General features: G+C 33.0%; 1 protein-coding gene and 1 long non-coding RNA gene across 6 annotated transcripts in view; one reads left to right on the top strand and one right to left on the bottom strand.

Moving 5' to 3' along the window:
- Positions 1 to 19,094, bottom strand: part of LOC141461479 (A-type potassium channel modulatory protein KCNIP1) — a 143,927-nt gene that overhangs the window by 104,713 nt on the left and 20,120 nt on the right. The gene's annotated exons all lie outside the window — the stretch shown is intronic.
- LOC141461483 (uncharacterized) overlaps positions 10,914 to 19,094 on the top strand; it is a 33,356-nt gene continuing 25,175 nt past the window's right edge. For 2 of the 4 annotated variants that reach the window (XR_012462937.1, XR_012462936.1), the window contains exons 1-3: positions 10,914 to 11,054; positions 17,019 to 17,241; positions 18,850 to 18,988. This is a non-coding gene — a long non-coding RNA (uncharacterized lncRNA). Of the gene's footprint in view, positions 11,055 to 11,126; positions 11,211 to 15,261; positions 16,717 to 17,018; positions 17,242 to 18,849; positions 18,989 to 19,094 lie in introns of those variants that run through there. The other 2 variants (XR_012462938.1, XR_012462939.1) reach the window with 2 other exon arrangements.

The raw sequence follows: 19,094 nt of genomic DNA, 5'->3' as shown, positions 1-19,094 counted from the left end.
TTTTTGAACATAGATCATTAAGTAAACATTTAGTTACCTTCACTTCATATTTGTTTTTATAAGTACAAATATATATAAATAAATAGTAAGGCTATCACATAGTTGGTCAGGCGAGGCTTAACGTCAAATATCCAAATTAAGTATCCTTAAGAAGATCTTACATTAAAATGAAAATTTTACTTATTAAATAAAAAGTTGCTGACACGCAGGACTCGAACTGGAGATCTCCTACTACCAGTCCGATCTTATAACCGCTTCACCAAATCCGCCTCCTAAAACTAGGCATAAGCGCTCTTTGGAAAGATATTTCAAATAAATGTTAAGCGTATAACAACTAAGGTACACAATTTGCAGAACCTCTAATATAATCGCTTCACCTGATTTTCTTTAAATATATTAGCTAAATACATTTTGAAATCAAGTGGCGTTATTACTATTGAAAGTAAGATATACTAAGAAGTTCTCGAGAAGCTGCAATTGCGAATCAGAGGAAATTTGAAATCATGAGGAGCTCTTGGGGAGAGTTATTTCTAGTTCAACAGAAGCCTATCTTTAGATAAGAAAGCTTATCCTTATCTCGTGCTTGATTCACTTCTCTTTAAAATTTTAAGTGTGCGGAATGTTGACAAATGAAACGATCGACTTTGTCTTTTAAGATGTATGTTGAAAAGGCATATGTTTAAATGGCATTGAAAAGGCTCCTAACTTTTATTTTAACAAATTACTGAATAAATATTTATCGAGAATCCATTGTTTAGTAAATCGATAAATTAGTAACGAAGCATTTCATCACAATAAAGATTTCCAATTTTCTTTTTTACACTTACTTGGAAATAGAAGTCAGATACAAAAAAGCTACGGTAAGACAAAGGTTGATTGTCAAAAACTGCACGAAAAATGGTAAATATCATTTTTCTTTAAAATATAGAGCACATCCTCGTTTATAAGGGTAATTTTTTTTTGGCAACAACGTAGATTATAACATGCATTCCTGTTGCAATTCCTTTTACTTTTAAAATATTAATTTAATAAAGCAACATCAATATATTATATTGATCGAAATAAACCTTGTAAAATATTTAAAGATATTGAAGTCCAGTATTTCCCATTTTAATGAATTAATAATAGCAGTCATAAAACTTTTATCTTTAACTCCAACAGAGAAAAAAGGACTTATTGCATGATTAAATTTGTTACGTATAAAAGCCAAGTACCATATGTTGAAATACTGCGTAAACGTAACTGGAAATCTACTTAACTTGCATCCGGGCCATGTGTACAATTGAAAAGCAATTTCCGGAATTATACATAGGTAGCATTAGTAAAACGTGGATTCCGCCCTTTAGGGTAGAATATTGGTGAACTACTCAGTGTATCGCTCTTTCTCACTATCGATCTCACTCTACTCAATATTAACACAACAGTGAAATTTTCGCATAATATTGTGAATGTCGATGATTTGGCCATCCTCACCTGTAGCAATGTTCCCGTCATGGCTACTCGTCATCTCCTAGCTCACCTTAACATCCAAGAAACCGTGCACCGGAAGTGAGGAATAAAGGACAACTAAATTAAATCCAAGCTTCTGGTCTTCATCTTACAGTAGAGACTCGAGTTCGATACCTAGGACTCTCATCTAGACAGACGATTATCATGGAATCATACTCGACTTAAAAAGACTGAAGTCAATTACCGCTACAAAATGTAAAAAACACTAACTACATATGAGTAGACATTAAAAATAAATATGGTCTAACTAGATAAATTAATCATGCTCTAGTTACAGAGAAATTAAAGACAAAGATCTTAAGCGGCAATTAACAGAGCTAGTAAGGTATCTGAAGCACTGAAGAATCTCTTAACTTCTCCTGGACAGGAGAAGAGAGAAGAGAAAGCCTTAAAAGGTCTTAAATCCTACAAAAAATATTTAAAAGTATGATACGATAGAGCTGGTTTACCGACATTGTTTTAACTGTGAACTCGGACAATAATATAGATATAACAAAGTTACATTATATTAATGAAAGACTCTTTTAACGGAAGAGTAAATACATGGTAATTAAACTCAAAGATTTATGAATATGAACAAAAAGAATGCAACAGTGTAGCTTGAACACAGGTGAAGCTTGTATTCAGTGAAATAAAGAAGAAATAGGAAAAGAAGAAATTTCGTCTTCATTATTTTTATATAACCAGTTATTTAATCATTACACAAGGGAGTTTTTCTTAGTAGGTCTGAAAAGAATTTCAGTTTCAGCTCTGCCATGAGTTTGTAGAATCCACTCAAGCAATCTCTAGAGATTTGCCCAAAATGCAAGCAATTATCTGGTTCAAAATTAAATCTGGATTCAATTTATCTCATCGTCAGTTATTTTTTTTGTCCAGAATAAAATATCTGTTACATGACTCTATTTCTCCAACCCAAAAATATCGTAATGGCAACAATTGAGCCTTACACTCTCGAAAACCCTTCTAGGCAGTCCGATCAGTTTTTAGAAGAAGTTGGAGCCTGGACACAGAATAGTTTAAACATTCAGATCACGCGAAACTCGCAGAAGACTTCTTTTAATTATGCAAATAGCACTTCAAGTGATAACTAGCACTTAGCTCGCTTATCCAGACTGGAGACTAGTAAGGCATCTAGTAAGATTCTGGTAGAATTACAATAGATAACGCCTAACTGCCCGCGAGTAATTCCTCTCTTAAAATTTTGTGCATAACACTATAATCACACTAATTTGGATTCATTATTTAGTAACTACAAGTATCTAAAAGTTGCTAACTAGATACCTTAAAAAGAGAAAATATAGGAACTGCTTGTAATGGTAGGACATTAGCAAACTTACGGCAGTAGCTCTGACGTCATTAGCAAGAGACAGAGAGTGTAAAGCAGAGGGAAAGAATGAGTGAGACTGGACCCATCCCCTGACAAAATCGAAGTCTGGTGCAGATGGACGATGAGACAAGATATTGGGAGAAAAAAGCCAACCGATACAATAATGAAACGCCAAGTGTATGTTATAGTTTTCAGAAGCAAAAAAAAGTAATGTGTATTATATGTGTAATATGTATTTATACAATATTCCAGAAACCTTCAAACTAAATAGACATAATGTTGTTAAACGCTAACGGTTTGTGAATGACATCTCGAAATCAAAGTTTTCAACAAGTCTCAGCCACAATAGCACATGTTCTTAAATGGCCATGCTCCCAGATAGCGAAATTAAAACGTTTATAGCATTTAATTGCCGACTATTTCGTCTTTCTTTTTACCAAACATATTATAAAGTTTTACGGCTGAAACATTAAGCCCTTCTATTCAGATATACACATAATAAACAATATTTCTTTTTATTATTATTATTATTATTATTTATAACGAGCTATAGTATTCTTTTTTCATCCCTTCATTTCATCCCTTTTTATTGCATCGTAAAAAACTTGAAGAGTTGTTCCTTTTTTTTATTACGTCCTGGCAGCCAGATAACAGCCAAGGGTTGTGCTAGTTCCATATAATAATACCCTGGGATCCCTTTGTGTGTGAGGCCACTTTAACTACCTTTGTTTATCGTGAAGAGCCTTCCACTCAAGAAGACCTTCTCTTCTATCCCAACTTAGAAATGTTAGCCTTAGTCATTTTTTATTATTCTTAGTTATATTCAACATTGAATAAAAGCTGTACTTTATACTGGAAACTGGAAACAAAAGAAAAATCATTTTTAAACTCTTTGGTACTTGTAAGAAAAATATTGTAATCGAGATAGATGTTAGTAAATTGATAAAGCGCAATATGAAAAATAAAGTTTTCAGCGATAACATCTGACTTTATCCGTTTATTCCTGACCGGTTTTAGACTTTCATACATTATAACAGTTTGATGTAAAGTATTTGACTTCAACTAATTTTCCGTCTCACATTGCGAGCATGAGTGAATCCGATCAGGAAAATAAAAGACGTGCTTGCTACGTAGGATAAAACAACGATATTTTCTTCTTCATTTTGGCTGAACGGCCCTTCTTGGATTCTTTTTCCATCTCTTCTGAATCTCCTTTATTTCATTCCTGACTTACTCTTCCATGAGACCAGAAGTCACCCCTTCCTCATACTGTAAACATAGTCATCCTACATAATCTGCAATACTCATCTCCTTGGCTCAGCCCTTGAACCAGCTACTTTCTATATAAATGCCCTAGGCAACGTAACCTTCCTAACTTTATATAACTACCGAATTCCTGTTCCAAAAATAGATCCTTTAAATCTCTTCTTCTCAAATACATTAATTTCTTTTGGTGTCTGACTCGATGATCTGAGCACTCTATAAGTTTTATGAGTTCCTTTTAGCCACAACTTTGCATATTTTCACGTTTTGATAATTACTGCCAAAATTTGGATTGTTGAATATATTTGGAGATATCAAGAAAAGTCAAAATACTTTCATTCAAAGAGGAAGCAGTGGGACTTCACTACCTTCTAGCAAAGCTGTTGGCTTCTCCTCATAGAAGGTCATTTTTTTTAAAAACGCTTTGAATTTTCTCTGAAATTATGAAGCATTCACTCTAATGACTTCTGTTTGATACACAGCTATAAGTCTTCCTAGAATCGCTAATAATTTCTTCTTAGAACCAGACATTCTTAGGCTGGTAATGTTTTCTTTGAAACCACCGACGTTCACCACACAAATTGAGAAGAGAGAATAAGAACTGGATTAAGAGAACATTTTAGCTGCATGAATAAATTCTTTATGTAATTGTGGAGGGTTACTTTTTTTCTCTCTAATTTGGTATCTTATATGTTAAAAAGGTAGAATTTATTTTACTGAATTTGTAATAAGTAATGACCTAAATACGATAAGGAATATAAACATCTTTACTTAACTTTGACAACAAAAGTTGGAAGCAAAATAAGCATACTTATATAATCAAATAAGCCATGAAGTTTATCTATTCACTTCATCTTAGCTGGAAGAGACCAGACAATTCTATAAACGGTAGTCAGCTCTAAATTAAATACATAGACAAGACTCTTAACAAATATACATGTGTGTAAGCAAAGAAGTCAGTTTTCTAAACCATTTTCCTTTCTTATCTTGTAAAAACATCGCTTTTATTCTTTAATAAGAATGGACTCAGTTTTTTAAATTAAGTCTTGAGAAGAATTTTTTTTCTCTCTCTCTTTTGCTGAAGATTCTCCGACACTAGATCAATCATTCTCAGAAGAAAAAGGTGGTACATCAGTCTTCATCAGGTTGTTTTATTGTTGTTCACGTCTTTAGAATTGGGCTGTAGGATTTATCAACAGAAAATAAATTTATAAATATGTTGGTGTAGAAAGTGTAACCGCTACAAATATTATTATTTCAAAATATTTCATTTCTATTTGGTAATAAATATGATTAGCTAAAACAAAAAATATATTGCAAAAATTGAGTCCTATATTTTACGTCACATTTGTGGGTAAATTTATAACATTACCTATTCTTTGCTAAAGTACTGCTAGGAAGTTTATTGTCGTTCTTATACTCTTAAACCAGCTTCAAAGATTTTTTGGGAAACGTGGAAAAGGGCAATTTAGACATTTTTTTGTTTACTGATGGTGGCCTTTGGAAACAATTCTGCCTTGCAGCATTTTACAGACCTCAGAAAATTTTTATCGTGGTAAACAGACTGTATCGAAAACTCGGTTTGCGTGCTCGGCGGCCGCAGCTGGTGTTGTTTGACTTTGGGATAACTGTAAGAGGCCACAAGTACAACATGAATACGAAGACAACAACATGGATGGAAATTAGCTGGGTTCTTTATCGGTACTGAGGTTTACTAGTATATCAGTGAACTCTAGTTCAAATCCAGCTTCTTTCTCTTCCAAATAGCCGCTGTAATTCTCTATCTAGGATGGAGAGCGAAGTCTGCAGCAAGAAAGCTCCGTCTGCATATGATCTGTACTGAGAGATGACTTCGGGTTCCAATAAACATTGGTCATTGACTCATTAACTATCTCTCCACTAGATATGCATTCAATAAGAACTTATCAAATGTTTGTAAATACTTAAATTTCCAATAGGCATTTGGATCTAAACAAGTAAAATATTTTTAATTTTTCCATCTATTGTGTAGTATGAAATAATTAATTTAAGCCAAAAAATTTCAAACTTGTGGCGGTGAATTGATAAAAGTAAGTTCCACAAATTCCTTCCCATTTCACTGGATTGTCAAGATTCCTACCATCAGATTCCTGTGTAATTCTTCTCAGACCAAAGAAGTATGGACTTGTATTACATTTCTAGGGATGGTAGTAGCAATTTCTATGTTGAGTAATGTGGTGTGCTGCCATCACAGGACCAGCTTCTTCTCTCTTTTAATTTACACTCTGAAATTAAAGTCGCTATACATCAAATTTTAATTGAGAATTCAATTTATACAGGATTGTAATGTGTATTTATAATAGTTTCTTGTATTGAGAATTCAATTTATGCAGTGGTTTTGTTTATATTGTAACTTAATTAATATAAATTATTAAATTCACCAATTTATGTGTAACCATCTTAAAGAAGGCAATAAATTTGCCAAAAAATTGGTATAATCTACAATTGTAAAACTTATTGACTGGTAACCACGTGATTTTCTTATTGAAGTAAATGCCAGTGCATAATAGGGAATCGCTCTTCGTTGGAAGTATCACTATTGGGTAAATTCTACCCTCATGCTACTCATGTATCATACTATGTATCATCTTATAGCAACTTCACTTGTCACAGAAATCTACTGCAGTTGTGAAAATATTAAGCCCATGAAAGACAAGATTTATTCATTAAAAATGCAATTCAATTTTAATATTTTTTTTATGTGATATAGCTTGAGATTAATTCCATACTCCAGTCTGGCTAACGAAAAAAAAACACTTTTGGGCGGACTTTAGAATTTATCAGTAAAGTGAAAATAAATCGTTCACCACAAATCATTATTAATTATACGTTCAAATTACAGAGCTGCATAGCATCTCCCAACTATATCGAAACAAGAAGGGTTTGCATTCAGCTTGTAGGACTTTCTAGAAGCCCAAACCTCATCACACTGACCTAGCAGTGCCTACAAAGAGTATCTTCCTGTCCTAAGGGCCAGAAGATTTTACCTATCTAGTCTCACGCAAAACATGAATGCCTTTGTGAAATTTAGATTAAACATGTTTTTGTTGCCGACTATGAGTAATTCTTCGATTACCCTCTGTTTGAATGGCTGCTTCAACAATGAATAGCACTAAAACAAACAAAATTCATAAGTTAGCTCTGAGATTTTAGTAAGAGATTTTTTGATATCCCAGTTAAAATTTGACGGCTAAAGAAAGAAGTGATAATAATTTAAAAATCTACACGATAATAATTGTCAGTAAAATCAAAAAAGGGCTCAACAATTCCAGATAAGCTAATGTAAAGGAATTGTAAATCTATTGAAATTCGCCGACAAGAAAATTAAAATTTTATCATTTTAATGGTTACTTGTGAACCATGTTACTTTTTGATAGTTGGGTATCAGTAACTTGTGACTGATTCACAATTAAAGAAGATGCCGAAGTAAACGATTGAAGGAAGAAATAATTGAAGCCAACGGTTTTTGTTCTTTCTAATAGCTGGGGATTAACTTAATGTCTTAAAAATGTTACAATTTAGAAGTTAATAAACAGAAAGTATAAAGAAATAAAATTTAAAAAAGAAGTAATTAAGTTAATAATAATTGTTATCCATAGTTAACCTGCCACCAAGTTACTCAGGATAAAATGAACTTCATAAACATTCCATTAATAAAGGAGAGCATTAACAAAGAGATTAAGTGAATTCTACAGCTTCTTTTTATTTGTAACTTCTTCTTTTAATTTTTTTTCTCATTCTACGGATTAATCTCTTCTTTTGGAAGTAAATAATGTTCATTAAAGTACTAAATGACCTCCATTACTCGAGTTCTCCAAGTCCATAATTAAAGTACCAGCTACTAATGTGTATTAGAACTATTCAAACCTTGTTATAAACTAGAAAAATGTAAATGTATAGACAAAACTTTATCAAAAATAGTTTTCTGAAAGATTTTGATAGTTTATTTGAATTAATGAGAGATACATTGTTATTTTGTTGTGTTAAATCTGAGATATTCATTGGTTAAAAGTAATTCTGAATTTATGTGCAATTGAAGCAAAGTTAACAAAATAAACCACCTGATTTTCAAGCTTAAACGCTAGTGCCCTTATAACTTATAAAGTAAATTATAAAATTATTGATTCTAATAAGAATTTTCATCAAAGGAAGAAAATAATCGTGAATTTAAATTAAAACCAAATGTAGAAATTAATTTCTCAATTGTTCAGTTTACAGAACGCCACCTATTTAGATTTAGATCCAGGAAAATGTTGAAATTATCAAATAAAAACTGTTTAAATTTAAACTCCTATTAAACTTGACCCCAAGACAGGTGAATTTAACAACATATAAACATACACTAGCCAACTACACGGTCGCTCACACTATCTCGATGGGACTAAGAACAGGGACTCTTGTTGATTTTAAATAAAATAAAAAATTGTTAGCACGTCCTACATATTTCCGTGAAACCAGCGCTTTTACAGCTTATTTTATTCGTATTTTAGCACTCCACAATTTGGGACTTATTATCTTTTGTTTATTTAAAGAAAAAAAGTTCACCTAAAGACGTTTAAGCCCTTTAGTAGTTTTAGAGCATAGTGCCTCTGCCCAGTGAAAAAGAAGGTTATAGGAGGAATGTCTGGTGATAAGCCAGCTTAATAACGCAAAAAGCTCAATAACTAACAAGGAACTGAGCGTGGAAGGAGTTTATGTAGACAGCAATTTCTTCTAAGCACTTTTTCAAGAAAACATTAACTCCCAATCGCGGAGCACCCTAATCAAATTAAAAACATACATCAGAAGTAAGTGGCCGACACTATAAATAGTATTTATTTATTTATTTTTATAAATAAATGCTGATGTCATGGCATTTTCTGAATTACTTAGAAAAAAATAAACACCGTATGAATATAGTTTAAATCTTCTGTCACACTGAATATATCTAGACTTCTTACTGATTGCTGAAGTTTATTCAAGTGACAAATTTTCTTCGATTGGTCCCAATAATCTGACGTTTGGGGTTTTTCTCATTTTTCTATATTTTACTAACTTCATTTGGATTTTGTTTGCATGTTGTTTAGTTGTAGTTTCATGCTAGAACACGATTCTAATATTATGCCCTTCAGCGGAGAAGTTTTTTTTTATTTGAGAAATTTTATGTGCGCAGTGGTCTAAGTAGGAGCACTGAGTTTATTTACTTAACCTATATAAAATTGAGGCCCCTTCATGCCAGCTGTCGCTCCTTGTCACATTCTAGGCTTTATTTCCCGGCATTCAGCTAATCGTAGACTATATCGTTTCCTAGGAATTCTAGTTCTTTAAGCCATTCATTAAACATCTTCAGTCTGTTGCGCTATTCTTGTATAGTCTTTAAAGTATCCTGACTTTGTAAGAAAATGGCAGAAACCTAATGTACTCAACATAATATGTTGGGCCCAACTTAAGCACTAGTCTATTTCAGGATGATCCCATTCTGCCCCCTAGAAAAATGTCTCTTTGATCAATCCCTCACACCAACCCTGTTGAGGAGCCTAAAGAGGCTTATAAAGATAAGGTATAAGATAAATAAATAAAATAAAACAAAAATAATTAGAGCAATATTAATAAAGTTTACAGATGGTTATGACTGGTGACGGCTTATCTTACCTTTTTGGGGGGCGTTACGTTGCCAGTAAAGTTCTCTTAATGAAATTAGCAACCTGCAGCTGAGTTCTAATGTATATTCTACCAAGTAAAAAATGGAAAACCTAATTTCATTCTACCTTTTTTGTTCTCTGCTTCTCTGTTTTGTTCGCCGGCTGAACTATCTACTTTGAATCAGCCACCTGGAGTACCCTACTTTCTAATTCTCCTTTCAAGATAGACAAGTCCAACAACCATCAAGTCTGCTTGAATTCTATGTCTACTAATGCCCTTGATTTTAATATTCTTTCTTCACTAACTTTCCTAATAGTATTACCATCTCAATGCACTTTTGGAAAATTGTAAAGAACATGTATTAGCCAAATAATGAAGCTGAATCCAAATGTTGTTGATGTTTGTACAGGCGTAAATTCCCCTACGACCTGTCAATGTTTTTTTCAAGTTTCCGACCAGTTCCTACCGTTAGCTGATAATTTGCATATTTAGTGAACACAATGTCTATCCTTCTTGAAGCACATTTCTCATGTCTTCACAGAAGATTATTTTTTTTGTTTGCTTCATTACAACATGAACAAATATGTTATGGGGTTATTATTATTTTTTTATAGGCGCATCGTCTGCTTTGGTCATTTGCGCCAATTAATTGTTATTATTATTTTTAAAATATATAATAATAAATATGTACTCTTCCTAAATAAGGGCGAGGATGAGGAAGACGAACTAAGGGCTTCAGATAGAATAAGAACGAAATAAATAAGTTATTCTTATTCAAACAAGACATAAGAATATATTCGTTATTTACTGAATGAAATTATGTTTTTAGTTGAGGGAGCCTCAAAATTGTAGTTCTTTTGGCATTATTTTGGAAATCTAATATAACCACATTACTTTCTCTTGAGAGCATCAGAAGAAATGATAAATTGAGTCGCTAACTCGCCAAATGCTCTTCCCCTCATAATGAAGTATTTTCCTTGATTTAATTCTCTAAATTATAGTAATGCACTTTCTCCGTTTCCTCCAAAGATAGCGTGGTGAGTACTTTCTGCCTTTATGACCCCACCTCATCCCATAGAGCTTCCTTATTACCCCACTCACGACCACCATCTTGTACAATCTACCCCCCCAGTCATAGTACTATTAGTGGTTCCTGCTGTAAATCAAGATAAGACGTCCAATAACTAAACTGCTCTCAGACTTACGCCTAATGATGTTTGCATACACAACATACTCAAATAGCTATTATTTCTTACTTCTGCTGAAGCCAGCTAAACGAAAATTTCGACGTATAGTAAGTAAAACCTTAATTTGGCTATTATTTGCCACGATGTTTTGAAGATCCTCCATTTCATGCATCTTTTAGCTTATGACTGTTTTCATCACCCAGCAGTGAATTCAATTCTGATGTATTTTAAAAGAGTTTCCATTTCTCTAATATCTAGACAAGGTAATTTAAATTTTTGGATAAACATTTCTGTACCCATAAATTATTTTTAATAATTAAGTTGTATCTTTTCTGAAATGGGGTCCTCTTATAATTACGAGTAGATACGTAGGTTCTGCAATGATTGACTTAAGTGTCCTTTTTTGTGGTTCCCATCTCCTCAAAGGGCACCTCCCCCAGATCATACCTCTGGGCCTGTTTGATTACAATGGAGGAAAAAGAGTTTAGGTATATTGTAATGGGGTGAATTTTAAATCTCCCTAGAGCGGACTCTCTTAGCACACACACGGGCGTTTCACTCTGACAAGCCACTTCTATTTAGTTTCAAAAATATGTGTATAGTACGTTTGAATAATTATACATTTGCTTCCCCCAGTCTGACGCATCCGCGAATAAGAAATAAGGAGAATTACTGGAGTAATTCTATAGGACATTACCGTGAGGCAATCCTCTATGTGTTCCTCTACCTCTAGCCTGGGTGCATTAATTACGATTCCTGGCACTTATTGCTCACTTATGTTTTAATAGTTGCAGTACCTTACGGTACCTGTGCTATAATAGTTGCACTACCTATTAAATGTACCTACTCTTTAATTGTTGCACTATCTTATGGCAACCAACTGTAACAGTTGCATTATCTTAAGGTACCCGTGTTTTAATTGATACACGATTCTATGATGTCCGTAAGCCCTTTAGCCCCTCACTACTTTCGATAAATTTAGCGAACGTAAGCGTGGACCTTATTCGCGGTTTTTTAAGTAGGTTATGTTTACAAGAGGTACTGTGTGACATCAACTAGGTGGTGTAACTTTATTCTGCCCTCTTTCGTTTCTAAGAGAAAGTTGCCATTTCATTCCTGGGGCTTTTTTCGCTTTTCTGTAGGGAATAGCTAGTTCTTGCCTAAACGGCCAGCCAGCTCATTTCGAAAGATTCCAAAGTGAGTTGTAATTCCTTATCTTCTTTCTTTTCAGGCTCAAATATTGAATGATTCTTTTTCACCCAATCTCTTTTGAAGATGTCTCGCGATAAAAGCGAATTATTTTACTCCAGAACGAAGGCAGTTCGATAATGACCTCTCCCATTTGGAATTCTAAGACAAATTTATATTTATCTCTCTAGAACCGTGAACCCTTTCAAGAGGTAGCTGAAGAGTTCACTAATGAGGTGCGAGCACAATAAGCACAACTTAGAAGAGATACTTCACCGCAAAGAAAGTAGTTGAAAAGTAACATGTTACAACATATTAAAAAAAAAACACAACTTTTCATAAAACCCATTTTTTTGCACTTATTCAAATAAATTTTGTCGCCCTACTGTAAATATAAAAGTTGATTGAGTGTGGTTTCCAAAAAATGACTTTACTGTACTCTTTTTACCATATAAACTTTTTTAAAATTTTAATCAGAATTTAATCGGAGGAATTAATCGTACTTTTAATCAAATGACAATTCATTAGTTAACTAAATTTCAAATTTAATTGTTAATCGTCCAACTAATTTAATCCAAATAAAAAAAATTTATGATATATGGAAAAAGAGTACAGTAGTCATTTTTTTGGAAGCCACACTCAGTCAGTATGTGAAGCAAGAATCCCAAACGCGGTTTTTGATTTGGTATCCATGTTGTTTAATCTAGAATCTATAAATTTAGTAAGATCCTTAAACTTAATAAGACTTCCAGCTGCTTTTGGTGCTGTAGGCATTGAGTTTAGGTCTTACTGATTTTAGATTAGAAACTGTCTTTGAATCAGAAAGCCATGTTTTTAATCTTCAACAAAAGATTGTTATCACTAATTTAATTTTTCTCAATAGCTGAAAAATTAATTTTAGATCTCCGTAGTCATTTATTACATTTTTTTTTCCATGCTCTCCAGAAAATTTATGGAAGCAAGTTGGAATTTAATCTAAAAATTTGGTTCAATTAATTTTCATTTAATATTTACCTCCACAGAGTATACCCATAAGATTAAAATGGAATATAATTTAGAATGGTGAGATTATTCACATGATACAGCGCCAGGGAATAAATTGTGGTAAGCGCAAGAATCTGATAAATTAAAGCTGATACTAGATTTCCAAACACCCGAGTAACCTTTTTACATGCTACGGATTTAGTATATGGAATTTGTATTAAAAATGTTAAAATCTGCAATTTTTATTGTAAATAAATTACAATAAAGGTGTGATGTGAACATTCATTCGAGACTTTCTCAAACCGCAGTTTTTATAATTAAATTTTCTTGTACTCACAACTTACAAATTGTTTTCGATATGTATAGTACGATCATTTTAATTGCTTCGGTTATCGATCTTCTTCTAATTTGGAATTTTGGTCGCACATTTATTCTTATTTTAATAAAATATATAAATCCTTTCATTGCACGGAAATAGCACTTTAGAGCGTTGCCCAAACAGCTCGTTACTTAGTGCTTTTAAAGAATTTTTCCGGAAAACAGATTCAAATAAAAGATTTATACCTTCCTGTCGGCAGTATGTATAAGTTTAAAGAAAGTATTTTTTTTAACTAATTTTAAATAAAACTAAAAACCAGATTCAATAAAATGAAACTTCCGCCTAACTAATTTGTTCCAATTTTTAAAGTTTCCTTATCATATTTAATCCTTATGAATATTGAATAGGTGATATAATTGCTTTTATCCCTCATCTTCTATCGTTTTAAACTGTGCAAAAGACTAGAATGGACTCAGGCTTCCAAACAATTCTTCATTACTCTTCTTGGACTCAACCCTGTTCTCCAGTTTGTAATCTCCAGCATTTTCAGGTCCTCCTTTGGTCGAAAGTTCTTATTTCGGGAGGATCCTCTCTCACATTTGGGGGGGGGGATTCCGCACTCGAGCAATTAGTGTTATTATTAAATCTGATTTTGTATTGAGGTTGCCGATAGGTGTATTGGGGATTTAATAATTTAACTAATTTACCGCAAAATTTCTTTAATTCTAATAGTTTAGGATTTGCACCAATTCCTGTCTCCAACACCACTTTCCTTTTTTAATTGCGGTATACTAGCATGCCCAAAGCATTCCATATACTTGTGTCTACAATGGGCATATCCCAAAACATTTCTAGTTTCTTTTGTTTTTGAGTTGGCACTAACTCTGTGGTGGAGCCCTAAAAGATCTTTGTAGAAAGTAACTTCGCTCTTGGATTCTACAGTCCAGGTATCGCATTCGTATGATGTTTTCCAACTTAGAGGTGCCTCTTCGTGCGATTTTGCATTAGTTCTCCTCAAAACTAGTTTGAATATAGTATTTCTTTCTAATCTCGAACTTGAATTTAGTGCTTCTAAGAACTAGTTCCTCATTAATAACGAGTTACTTTTTAAAAGAAAATAACTCATCACTCAGAGCGAATAATGGGGCACTTAGTTAATCAAGTACAAACAATGGCAATGCCTGACTATTTCTACATACTCCTCATGTACAGCAGTTTGACGGTTAAATGACTTGGAGAGGTATCTTACTACCATACTTGTATATTTTAGTTAGATTACAGTACACACTGAGAACCCAGCGAAGAGAGAAGTGTGCGTTAACGTGTCAGCTAGTTGAATAGAGTGTACAAACTGTTGTATGTTTGATAGCGACTGTAGAGCTAAAAACTAGCTTTTAATATATTGTGGTTTCTCTTTGCAACTGCTGGCTTTTTCAAGTTGTGTTCTAGTCATGCAAGATCAAACAGAATCTGTTCTTGAATAATCATGCAAATTTTTTGTCTCTTTAAATGTCGATATTCTAGTCTTGCGACAGATTAGGGTTGGGACGTCCCTAAAGTGCTTAACCAGTTTCCTGAAGAGGATGTCAATATTTCAATCTTAGCTAGTCTCAATACTATGATTAGCTTACAGTGGATTTTTTTGGACCCTACAATCAACTAAATGGCTCGACGGGAATTGATTAGTACAGTTCTTCCAGACCCTAACAGCACTAATACGTAGATTGCGTTGTTAGTTTATGTGCATAACTGCTAGGGATCGGATAACTCATAGTAAACCTGTGCATCTTCTACACACCTATGACTTCTAATTTGGAAGTTATGCCACGCCTGAAAAAAATAGGAGTTTATTTTACTTTTACCTTCAATGTACGAACTGTTCTGGCACTTAAAGAAACCGCATAAGATCTACGCTTAAATATTCATTTTTTTAAATCAGTATTTTTAAAAGGGAACAAGCTTTTGATTAGATGTGCAAGAAAAATAAAATCAACAACTCAATTACAACGTAATTACTAACTGCATGCAGGAGATTAAATAATTGTAATGAAAATGTAACTGCCTAACTGAGACTTTTCAAAAAAGAATGCAATTGGTATAAGAATGAATATTTGTTGACTATAAATAATAAAAAATCAAAAAGATGGTTGTAGTATTAAAAAAAAAAAAAAAAAAAAATGCACACTTAATAAGGTTATTAATTGGTTACAGTGTCGGGAGGTCGGAACGATAGTTTACATTCATAACAAGTATAATGACTCAGCAGAGAGCCGCCGTCTGTCTGCTGACATAGTGCCAACTAGTCTGTTAGAGGAATGGATTTTGAAATGAATCCAATACACACTTGTGTTTTGTTGATTGTTTATGTGTGCGTTGTGGGTGTGTGTATATATGTATGTGTGAAGCTGGGATTTTGTTTGGTTTAGAATGAGAATGATTCTGCAGCCAAAGCAATAGTAACTAAACAGACAATAAAGATGTTTGTAAAATTCATCACATTCTAAAAACATTACTTCAATAGTGGTACTAAAGTAAATGGTCTGTTAAATTCACTGTCTAAATTGAGAAGTAAAACTTCTCAAAATGCACAATATTCCAAACATCTTTCAAAAAGATGTTGAAGTCTTGATTACCCTTGAACGGGATTACTCTTGTGATAAATAAACGTCCTGTTTTTAGAATGTGTCGTAAGATTGTGTAAAAAAAAAAATTACTTTTAGGATGGATGTGTTCTGTTTTATCGCCACTCTCTTCACCATTCTTAGACCGAAGAACTTGAGAATTAAAATTTTTATCTCGATAGCGTACTTCTTGTTTTAAGACAAAACACTAATACATACAACACTAATGGATGAAACTAGCTGGACAAAAAATAATTTGAGGTCGTGCGTAAACTTAGTTTTGGATGATATTAGCGATCATTAACCATACGAAAGACATTGGATTGGAATGATTGGATACCGTATGATTTGAAATGGTCGATAGAAACCCAAATCACGATCAGTACGTAAGTTTATAGTGGATCTACGATTTCTCGTTTATCGTATTTAAGTCATGTTTTCTGTAACGTGATTAGCTCGTTGGTCAAGTAGTATAGAAAGAAGCTGTTTAGTTCCTGTCTCTTCAGTCTAGTGTGTGGATTCCAGGTGAGATGCTTATCCAGATAATCTCCAAGTTTGTGAGCCCTTTCTCTGCAGCGTGGATTACGGTCTCACAGTAGAGGATAAATGGAAGAGTGGCCCGTCTTAGGGTGAAGATTCTGCCCGTACATTTAGCAGGTTCCCAAATTCATCAATACAATAAAATTCATCTCAGATTAAGTTTATTTTCTTTTTAATCCCGACAGATAAAACTCATTGATTTGTATTATTTTTCTCTTTTAACCTAAAGGAGAAGAATTTTCTTTAGCCTAACAAAACTAAAACTAGCTTAGTTTTTGGGAGAAAAACAAGCCAGTTTTATGCCAAAGCTTGGTTAATCCATTTGTACTTCTAACATTATCAGTTAAACTAATAACAGTGCTTTGTTTCTTTCATAAATTAAATTATTTTCAAAAATAATCGTTGATCTTTTATTACAGAGAGTGCCAACATCAGACTGTAAGTGATAGAGGAAGAAATCTATAAGTTTAACTCATGGACTGGTACCAAAAAGGAGGCGAGAATCCTTAAAACAAACTCTCAAACATTAAAATACTTAACTTTAAATCGATTGAGTTAATTAAACAAAAATAGTATCACCTCGTACCTTGAAGAAATAAGGTTATTTTGAAAGTGGGTCAAATGCTTCATATTTCCAGCAAGGTAAGATGTCATTCTAGAGAATACCTCTTTCTTCACGGTTAGTAAAATTTTGTAAAACATGAAAGAGAAATCTGCATACTTAATGAAGTTGTTAAATATTTAGTTTACGAAAATGTTTGGCAAGCTTTTAGCACAAAAACAAGTCTGATAGGTAGGTATATCTAAAAAGATATTTTGATACACAAATAATTGTAAGTGTTTTGAAGATAATTTTAATTAAGTATAAAAATGAATAGCGTATAATTAAAAAAATGAATAGTTTTCCATTTATAAGTGGAATTGGACCATCTACTTCTTCAGGGATCTGCGTATCCCAATCTAACATCACTTACTAAACTACACTGACACACCGACAACACTATCTTGAAGTACTATTTACAGGTCCAAGTCAAGTATTATGAATCCTTACAGAGATATTTTTGCTGAAAATGGCACCTCTTTGGGACCAATGATCAGTGAAATAACATTCCTTTACGTCATTCGAAGTTCTGGCAAAGATGTAAATCTTTAGCGACCTCCAGTTCATAAATATGGGCAACAAAACGAAAAATATTGGGGATATAGATTTACTGAACACATAGCCTACTGCCGGTAGGCAGTGAAAGATTGGCATAAAATGATATAACTAGGCATATAGCCATTTTCATTGATGTATGCCATGTATATGACCAGTGTCTAAAACAAGGCTAAACCCTAAGGCAACATTCTGGGGTGATATTTGTGAAAATGCCTTGCCAATGATTATGGCCTCCTTTCAAGTAAAATAGGTACATTTAAAGTCAAATGATTCTTATGAGATAATGACAAATACTGGGAAAATGTGATTATATATCTAATAATATAAGAAAGTGTTGTGAAAGAATAATAAATCAGACTGGTGATGGAGTGATCGAATTTGCGTGGTAAACTGGCCATCTCAATTAGCTAATTACCTTCTACAGTGCACTCTTTGATTAGACTATTAATTATTTGATGAAACATTTCATCCACTGCTGCCATTTCTACGGTCATATCATGTTAGTACAAAATACCTCTGGGATTTACGTTCTGAATATTTCTGGCAACCTTGTATCTAAATACATAATACACAATCCAGCTGTACACATTCCACATCATAAATTATATAATGAATTAGGTATTGTTATCATTTCCACGGTGATTATTTGTTTTAATCGATTACTTAATAATTTCTATTTATCTCACCTCTTGTTAGAGGAAGTGTAGCAATCGTGATGATTTTCTATGTTGATTTTCACTAGAAATACTCGTTTTGAGCTCCAATGTGTACAAAAAAATAACTGTTTTTTAACAATTTTGTCTTGAGCATAACTCAAGGACAGAAAATCGTAGGAATTGCTGGTATAACAATTTCGTTTAGGTGCCATATTGGACTGGTTGATAAAGTTTTGGCCCAAATTGATTGAACAAGAAGTACCTCTTTGCATAATGATTATTTCAATTTTGAAATACATATTCTTGAAAGAGGTTACTACTATTCTCATTAAACATAGTCCATTTATTGCACTGTAGTAGATGAATAACAATTATTTGAAGAATATTTTTTCAGAAAGCCTCCCTTTTTTTTTAAATAATTGATTTCATTTTCAGATTTGGTGAAAACGCTTCCATTGTGATATACTATTTTTCTACTTTTACGAAATTAATTAGCGTTATGGAAAATGCGACTTTTTTGAAGTTTTTTCGCTTTTCTTGGGCATTTCCAGCTGATTTCTTCAAATTTTGTATGGTATGTAGATGTCTGTTGTTAGATTTTTTATTGTGAAAATTTATTTTAGGAAAATACTGATGGAAGGAGGCTGCGAAATTATATCGCCATTACATGGGATAGTGAA

The sequence above is a fragment of the Rhodnius prolixus genome, unplaced genomic scaffold (genome assembly GCF_049639745.1).
Source record: "Rhodnius prolixus isolate KJV_2025 unplaced genomic scaffold, Rpr scaffold_6, whole genome shotgun sequence".
NCBI classification, from domain to species: Eukaryota; Metazoa; Arthropoda; class Insecta; order Hemiptera; family Reduviidae; genus Rhodnius; species Rhodnius prolixus.
This window is presented reverse-complemented; position numbering and strand designations above follow the sequence as displayed.